At 46.6% G+C, this 8,102-nt stretch overlaps 1 long non-coding RNA gene across 2 annotated transcripts; it reads right to left on the minus strand.

Annotated features, from left to right (window-relative positions):
• Positions 1-1,937: 1,937 nt before the first annotated feature.
• On the minus strand, positions 1,938-7,786 carry LOC143842172 (uncharacterized). Of its 2 annotated transcripts, none has more exons than XR_013233016.1 (3): positions 7,709-7,786; positions 3,029-3,204; positions 1,938-2,474 (listed from the first exon to the last, which is right to left on the minus strand). It is a non-coding gene; the product is annotated as an uncharacterized LOC143842172 (long non-coding RNA). The 2 variants fall into 2 exon arrangements; XR_013233017.1 differs by having other exon boundaries at positions 3,029-3,172; positions 7,709-7,781.
• Positions 7,787-8,102: the final 316 nt, after the last annotated feature.

The following is an 8,102-nucleotide window of genomic DNA, read 5'->3' on the forward strand; positions in this document are numbered from 1 at the left end:
GAGCTGTTTGCCAAAATATTTAAAGCCTCTTTTGTGCTGCCAAGTGCACTCTGCTTGTTCACAGTTCTAAAGGCATCGCCCTGCAGGACAAAGCCTCCATAATTCATAACAACTAGCATTGCATAGTTGCTCCAGACATGTGAGCGCGTTCATCCACCCATGAAATACAGAGTTCCCGATCAGCGAGAGCTAACAGTTCTTCATGGAAGACCTCAGCATGTCGCCTTTGGCAATAAATGATGTAGGCGTGGGTTTCATTTGCTTATTTTGAAAATCTGGATGCCCACTTTTCAGTTTGGTGTAGTGGTTAGGAGTGCGGACTTCAAATCTGGCGAGCCGGGTTCGATTTTGCGCTCCCCCACATGCAGCCAGCTGGGTGACCTTGGGCTCGCCACAGCACTGATAAAGTTGTTCTGACCGAGCAGTGATATCAGGGCTTTCTCAGCCTCACCCACCCCACAGGGTGTCTGTTGTGGGGAGAGGAATGTGAAGGCGACTGTAAGCCGCTTTGAGCCTCCTTCAGGTAGGGAAAAGCGGCATATAAGAAGCAACTCTTCTTCTTCTTCTTCTTCTTCTTCTTCTTCTTCTTCTTCTTCTTCTTCTTCTTCTTCTCTCTCAGACAAGCATTGAAAATATCATCATGCTGCACACATCCATTAGTGAAAGGAGAAAAGCCTCTGGCCTTTTCCCATGTAGAAGAAGAATTGGTTTTTTATACCTCACTTTTCTCTACCTGGAGAAGTCTCAAAGAGGCTTATAGTCACCTTCCCTTTCCTCTGTCTACAACAGACACCCTGTGAGGTGGGTGAGGTTGAGAGAGCCCTGATATTACTGATGAAGAAGAGTTGGTTTTTATATGCTGCTTTTCTCTACCTGAAGGAGGCTCAAAGTGGCTCACAGTCGCCTTCCCATTCCTCTCTCCACAACAGACACCCTGTGAGGTGGGTGAGGTTGAGAGAGCCCTGATATTACTGATGAAGAAGAAGAGTTGGTTTTTATATGCCACTTTTCTCTACCTGAGAGCCTCTTGTGGCGCAGGGTGGTAAGGCAGCAGACATGCAGTCTGAAGCTCTGCCCATGAGGCTGGGAGTTGGATCCCAGCAGCCGGCTCAAGGTTGACTCAGCCTTCCATCCTTCCGAGGTCGGTAAAATGAGTACCCAGCTTGCTTGCTGGGGGGTAAACTGTAATGACTGGGGAAGGCACTCGCAAACCACCCCGTATTGAGTCTGCCATGAAAACACTAGAGGGCATCACCCCAAGGGTCAGACATGACTCGGTGCTTGCACAGGGGATACCTTTACCTTTCTCTACCTGAAGGAGGCTCAAAGTGGCTCACAGTTGCCTTCCCTTTCCTCTCCCCACAACAGACACCCTGTGGGGTGGGTGAAGCTGAGAGAGCCCTGATATTCCTGCTCAGTCAGAACAGCTTCATCAGTGCCCTGGGGAGCCCAAGGCCACCCAGCTGGCTGCATGTGGGGGAGCAGGGTTTTAGTGTTGCTTCCACATGACGTCAGCAGCAGGCTGGGCAGGGGTTGGCATGAATTTTTGGCAGATTTGCTCTGCAATGAGGGAAATCATCCAAACTGGATTTGCAACTTCTTGCCACACAGCAATCCTGGAAGCAACCAGAGGCAATCCTGTGTTGAGGAAGAAACATGCAATAGTCTCGGCAGCCTTTTGCCCACCCTTGCACCCACTCTCCCCTCTCCATTTCCTGATCATTTTTTTTTATGGCATGGTCCATATTGCTGCGGCACCACAAAGCTACATGCTATATGTTAAAGTAAAATGTTCTCCTCACTGTGCACAGTAATTTTGGGATCGGGCGGCCAAAATATATTCCCATTTGTGTATGAACAGGGAATGCTTGTGTGTGTGTGTGTGTGTGTGTGTGTGATAAAGCAGCCCTCACCCGATCAGCTAGGCATCCATGCTCTTTATTTTAACACCTTACTGTGAACAGTCACTCACTCATCGGGGTCCAGTTACCATGGCTAACATATCACAAATCTACCCAAACACAAATAGAGACCGATTCAAATGGGTAGCCATGTTGGTCCAGTAGCACCTTTAAGACTAACAAAGATTTATTCAAGGTGTGAGCTTTTGAGTGCAAGCACTCTTCCAAGAATCCCGAAAAGAGGAGGGAATGTTTTATTGTTGTGGCATGATCCTCCGGCAAGCCAAGATATGGGGGAAGAAATTCATATTGTTTTCCCTTGCTCCCGTCAGGAAGCTTCCAAATGTGTGGCTTACAACCGTGTGTTTGCAAGCAGGATGCAGAGCGAGTTTTACGCCTCCATGCGGAATCGGTCTCAGTAAATCTCGTTAGGATTGCACTGTACAATTAAGTTTTTAAAAGTGTTTTCATTTCAGATTAATTGTACATCTTGCCGGAAGGTGGCGCTTATGTGCTGTTAAATCAACCCCAGCATTTGCCATCGTCTTAGATCCTCCACAAATAGTTTCAGGCCTGAAAAACAAGTCGCAGACATTAATGTGTGTTATATTTATCACTCTGGCTCTTCTGTCAGTGAAGGCAGGCCCCTAACCTATGGCATGTTGGCAGGGGCTCATGGGAATTGTAGTCCATGGACATCTGGAGAGCCACACTTTGGCCACCCAACAAAATTTTCATAATCTGTTTAGAATGAATAAGTTAAGAAGCAGTATGAGCTATATCATCATAGACAGTCAAAGAGAAATTATAACAGAACAGAGGGAGGCATGTGTGCATCGTCTGCATATCTTCAAGGGTAAGTTGTCCGATATGATGGAGATCGGGCAGGGGGGGGGGTTTCATAATTTGTGTACATAGACTGTACACACCGTGCAGCCTGTCTTGGTTCCCAGTGTCTCAACTGGGGTTTCCCCCTCCGTTTGGCCAGCAGCCTCCGGTCAGGCGCTAGCATTCCTCAGCCACAGGAAATGTGGGGCAGTGTGTGAGAAAGAGAGACGGGAAGCAGAGTCGGCTTGTGGCGAGGGGGCTTCATCATTAGTTAGAGGAGACAAAGACCGTCTCATTACCTCTCAGCAGATTGCGTTGCCCAGAGTCCCAGAGTGTCTCCGTTGATTAGTCAGTCCAGAAGTCCCACACTTCTCTGGTCCAGAGGTGTTCATTTCCCAGAATTTCAGGGCCATAATCCAAGCCACTGTGGTCTCCGGGAAGCCCTTAGAAAAACAAACCTCCGTGGATTTAAGCCCTAATTGTTAAAAAGGTTTAAACAGTGCCTCAGTGGTGAATGTAGCAACTCTCATCAGAAACAGACCAGGAAAACAAACTCAGATAATTAACTGAATAATTTCATACTGTACATGTAACGAAAAAGGAGGGGATTTCTAAAGATAATAGGACCAGCTTGGTGTAGTGGTTAGGAGCGTGGACTTCTAATCTGGCGAGCCGGGTTTATACCCCACTCCCCCCCCCCCATCCTGCAGGCAGCTGGGTGACCTTGGGCTCGCCACAGTACTGATAAAGCTGTTCTAAGTGAGCAGTAATATCAGGGCTCTCTCAGCCTCACCTCCTTCACAGGGTGTCTGTTGTGGGGAGAGGAAAGGGAAGGTGAATGCAAGCCGCTTTGAGACTCCTTCGGGTAGAGAAAAGCGGCATATAAGAATCGACTCTTCTTCAGTAATATCAGGGCTCTCTCAGCCTCCCCTACCTCACTGGGTTTCTGTTGTGGGGAGAGGAAAGGGAAGGTAAGTGTAAGCCGCTTTGAGACTCCTTCGGGTAGAGAAAAACGGCAGATAAGAACCAACTCTTCTTCTTCTTCTTCTTCTTCAGTAATATCAGGGCTCTCTCAGCCTCACCCACCTCACAGGGTGTCTGTTGTGGAGAGAGGAAAGGGAAGGTGATTGTAAGCCACTTTGAGATTCCTTCTGGTAGAGAAAAGAGGCATATAAGAACCAACTCTTCTTCTATAATGTTCAGGGAGCTACCTTATAAAGGGAAAGTGACTCTAGACCAGGGGTAGTCAAACTGCGGCCCTCCAGATGTCCATGGACTACAATTCCCATGAGCCCCTGCCAGTGAATGCTGGCAGGGGCTCGTGGGAATTATAGTCCATGGACATCTGGAGGGCCGCAGTTTGACTACCCCTGCTCTAGACTATGTCACTGAATACAGGATTGATTAGGGTAGCCAGGTCACCCCTTACCACCAGCTGGGTATGGAGGGGGTAGGGTTGCCAGATCCAGGTTGGGAAACCTCTGCAGATTCAGGGACGGAGCCTAGGAAGAACAGTTGTTCTTCTTGCATATATCACCTGCCTCCATTTACCATCTCCAATACAGAATTCAAATCATGTACTTAATTGAAAGGCTTAAAGGGGATTACACTTCTGACAGTTATTAACACAAGTAAAATGTCTGGAGATAAAAAGAGCAATGGAAGTGCCAAGGGAATTGCACTGATAAGCGAAGTGTAAAGAATGTATGACTTTGATCCTCTTCTCTGCGATGCTGGGGGCTAATCTTTATTTTTTTTTTTTTAAGGGACTGATGTTTTTCTCAGATGGTCCAATTCTGTTTCTAGTGGACAGATTGTGCACCAACACAGAAAAACATTTTAGTGCCTACATACAGGGATGGCCAAACTGTGACTCTCCAGTTGTCCATGGACTACAATTCCCATGATCCCCTGCCAGCACTGGCAAAGACTCATGGGAATTGTAGTCCATGGACATCTGGCGAGCCACAGTTTGGCCACCCATGGCCTAGAACAGGGGTAGTCAAACTGCGGCCCTCCAGATGTCCATGGACTACAATTCCCACGAGCCCCTGCCAGCATTCACTGGCAGGGGCTCATGGGAATTGTAGTCCATGGACATCTGGAGGGCCGCAGTTTGACTACCCCTGGCCTAGAATAAACTTCCCTCCTGCACTGTTTTCCCTAGCTGAAATGGTCCTGGCAAGAAGTTATCTAATTCCCTACTGAGGTTAGCTTCAGCTGGGGAAAACTGTGTGTGTGTATGTGTGTTTAGGGGTCACAGCCCCTCCTACCATCATGCTGTAGTTCCAAACAGAACTGGTCTCTTTGCAGATTTGTAAAACGACATTTCTTGCACCTGTTGAGCTGCTATAGAGAAAGCAAGACAGATTCTGATTCACCAAGAAATGTTAGGATTCTCTCTGTCCCCTCTTTCTATACAAAGTTTGTCCCTCATCTTAATAAAACTACATTATTCTTTTAAGCAGCTTGGTGCTTTGCCCTCTTTGCCTAATTAAACTCTCCCCCCCCCAGCCCTACAACCCCTTTTGTAGCTTTCTCTTTTTGTTTGCTTGTTGTTCCCTTGTTTTGGCTTGGGGAGGGGGCCGAACTGAGTCTTTGTCCTACCTTTTGGATTCTAGAGACTACACTGAAAATGTTTGACACATAACACACACACACACACACACACAATGATGCCTGTTTGTCTGTCTAAACAAGCAAAGGAAAAAATAAACTCACTGCAATATACACCACTGAGCAGGCCTCCCCCCACCCCCCAAAAACACATGATCTTGTTCTCAGATGTAAGAACAAGCTGTAGCCATTTCCCACTCAAGTATAATTGAAGTGGAATGGCTCATTTGAAGTTTAATCCATGAGAATCACAGTCCTAGCATGCAGGTATTGTTTTCTGTCCTCACCATGACCCTGCGTGGTTCCAATTCCATGGCTCACTATCAATGCAGGCTGTTCCGTGGGGAGGGACACTCCCCAATCGGCCTTCGGGAACGCAGCAAGATCAAATAAAAGGTTCAAGATTTATTTACAGGCAAGAGGGACGCTGCAGTTTTACATTTCCCTATTTCACAGTTCAAAAGGTCTTGCCCAACGCTAGCCAGTTGGACACGAGTCGGAATGATGTAATTTAAGTTGCTCATCTATGAAAAGGGGGCAGCAGGAGAGGGAGCTTTCCAAGAAAGAATCTGTTCTTCCGCAACTCCTCTGCAAACCCATTAAAAAGCCTTCGTAAGAACCAGTTTCATAAATGCTGCATCTTAATTCATCTGGACCCTGTATATTTCAAGCCCAGGAATAGAAGGAGGAGGAGGAGGAGGAGGAGAGGAGAGGAGGAGTTGGAGGAGGAGTTGGTTCTGATATGCTGCTTTTCTCTACCAGAAGGATTTTCAAAGCTGCTTCCAGTCTCCTTCCCTTTCCTCTCCCCATAACAGATACCCTGTGAGATAGAAGAAGAAAAGGAAGAAGAGTTGGTTCTTATATGCTGTTTTTCTATATTATGACCAAAGTATGATAGCCTCCATTTAATTATTTTAGCTTCTAGGGAGAGTTCAGGCTTGATTTGATCTTAAGTTAAAATTGTATACCTTTTCTTGTGCACAATTTTAAAAAAGATTTATGAATTAAAAACATATAGAATCATAGAATCATAGAGTTGGAAGGGCCATACAGGCCATCTAGTCCAACCCCCTGCACTACGCAGGATCAGCCCTAAGCATCCTAAAGCATCCAAGAAAAGTGTGTATCCAACCTTTGCTTGAAGACTGCCAATATATGCAGCCCATGCTGTTGTTAGTTGTGAAGTCGTATCTGACCCATCGTGACCCCATCCTCCAGGCCTTCCTGTCCTCTACCATTCCCTGGAGTCCATTTAAGCTCACACCAACTGATTCAGTGACTCCATCCAGCCACCTCATTCTCTGTCGTCCCCTTCTTCTTTTGCCCTCAATCGCTCCCGGCATTAGGCTCTTCTCCAGGGAGTCCTTCCTTCTCATGAGGTGGCCAAAGTATTTGAATATACAGCCCATAGTCTATTGCAAAACAGTGTGCTATGCACTATATGAACTGACTGACGCATTTATAGGGCCTTCTTCAAAGGTCTGATTTTAACACTCCCCAGTTCTTAACACATATAAAATATGTACAGCAGCCAATCAAAGCTCCAAAGTAAATTACTGACATAACTCTACAAACTCAAGGCAATCTTTCAGATGATAAGCTTACAAAACTTACACTCCCCATACAGATCTCCCATAGGTTGTGTCCAACTCTCCCATGGCTTTCTACTGAGCATATGCCAGCTGACTTAAAGAACCCATGTGCACTTTTTAAAAAAGCAATTTCCACTACTGTCAAGGGGGTAGCAGAAAAATCTCTGTCATGAATGCTCTCACGACCCCTACAGAAAGCTTTCTCTTGTTTTGCTTTTGGGCAGGTTTTCTCATTGGCTCGAGTGGGCCATTTGATTGGTCCCCACTGCTACTCTGTGCAGGCCTGACAGGAGTCAACAACTCGGTTCCCATGGCGCTCCGTACCTTCTTGAAAGATGCTGCACACATGCAGTACCACATGTCCCCGGGGTTGCTATGGTGATGGAACTTCCCGTCCCCTGCCAAGCTGTAGAGAGACAACCCAAAAGGGGGCCGGGGTAGGAAGCCTGAGAACTAAATGGTGCAAGATGGAAAAGATGGATGAAGCTGCTCAAAAGTAATTATTACAAATATTAGTCTTTTACGAGGGCTTCTTGAAACAAGAGTTGGTTCAGCATAATGAGGATGGGAATAAATTCTCAAAATGGAGGTTGCCACTTGAAATCGATATCTTTCAACACCATACTCCCCTTTCTGAGGTTTTGGGGATACTAGCCTTATTGAAAGAAGACTGCAAAAACATCTGTGAAATACTTGGGGCTTTTCCGCACAATGGGCATTATCGCGTGAAGCCTGCCGCATGGCAAAGTGTGAGAAATAATCGCAACTCACCGGTACTCCACACCTCTTGAGTTGTCTTGAATGTTTCCGGGTGCTTTTTGAGCATCTTGCACTCCTCGCTCGCTCGCTGCCGGAAATGCGAGAAGAAAGAGGAAGCCGCTTTAGTCTTGTTGCGATTTGGCCTGCCTACCACTGTCACCAATCAATTCCCTCCCAGCATGGCTGATTGACATATGAATTTACAGTGACCACCAAAAAATGTTTTTAATAGACTTATTAATATAAATACCTGTCCGCACGTCACGGCCAATTCGTTGCTCCAGGCAGTTCTCCATTTTAAAAAAGAACTTCCTGCCCCGGGAAGAGGTAGGCAGGTGTGAGGGCAGGACATTGGAGGCGGATGTAGCGCTTCTTCGCCTACATACATTTCTTGTACTGGTGGCCT

This window comes from Paroedura picta, chromosome 7 (genome assembly GCF_049243985.1).
Source record: "Paroedura picta isolate Pp20150507F chromosome 7, Ppicta_v3.0, whole genome shotgun sequence".
Classification (NCBI taxonomy): domain Eukaryota; kingdom Metazoa; phylum Chordata; class Lepidosauria; order Squamata; family Gekkonidae; genus Paroedura; species Paroedura picta.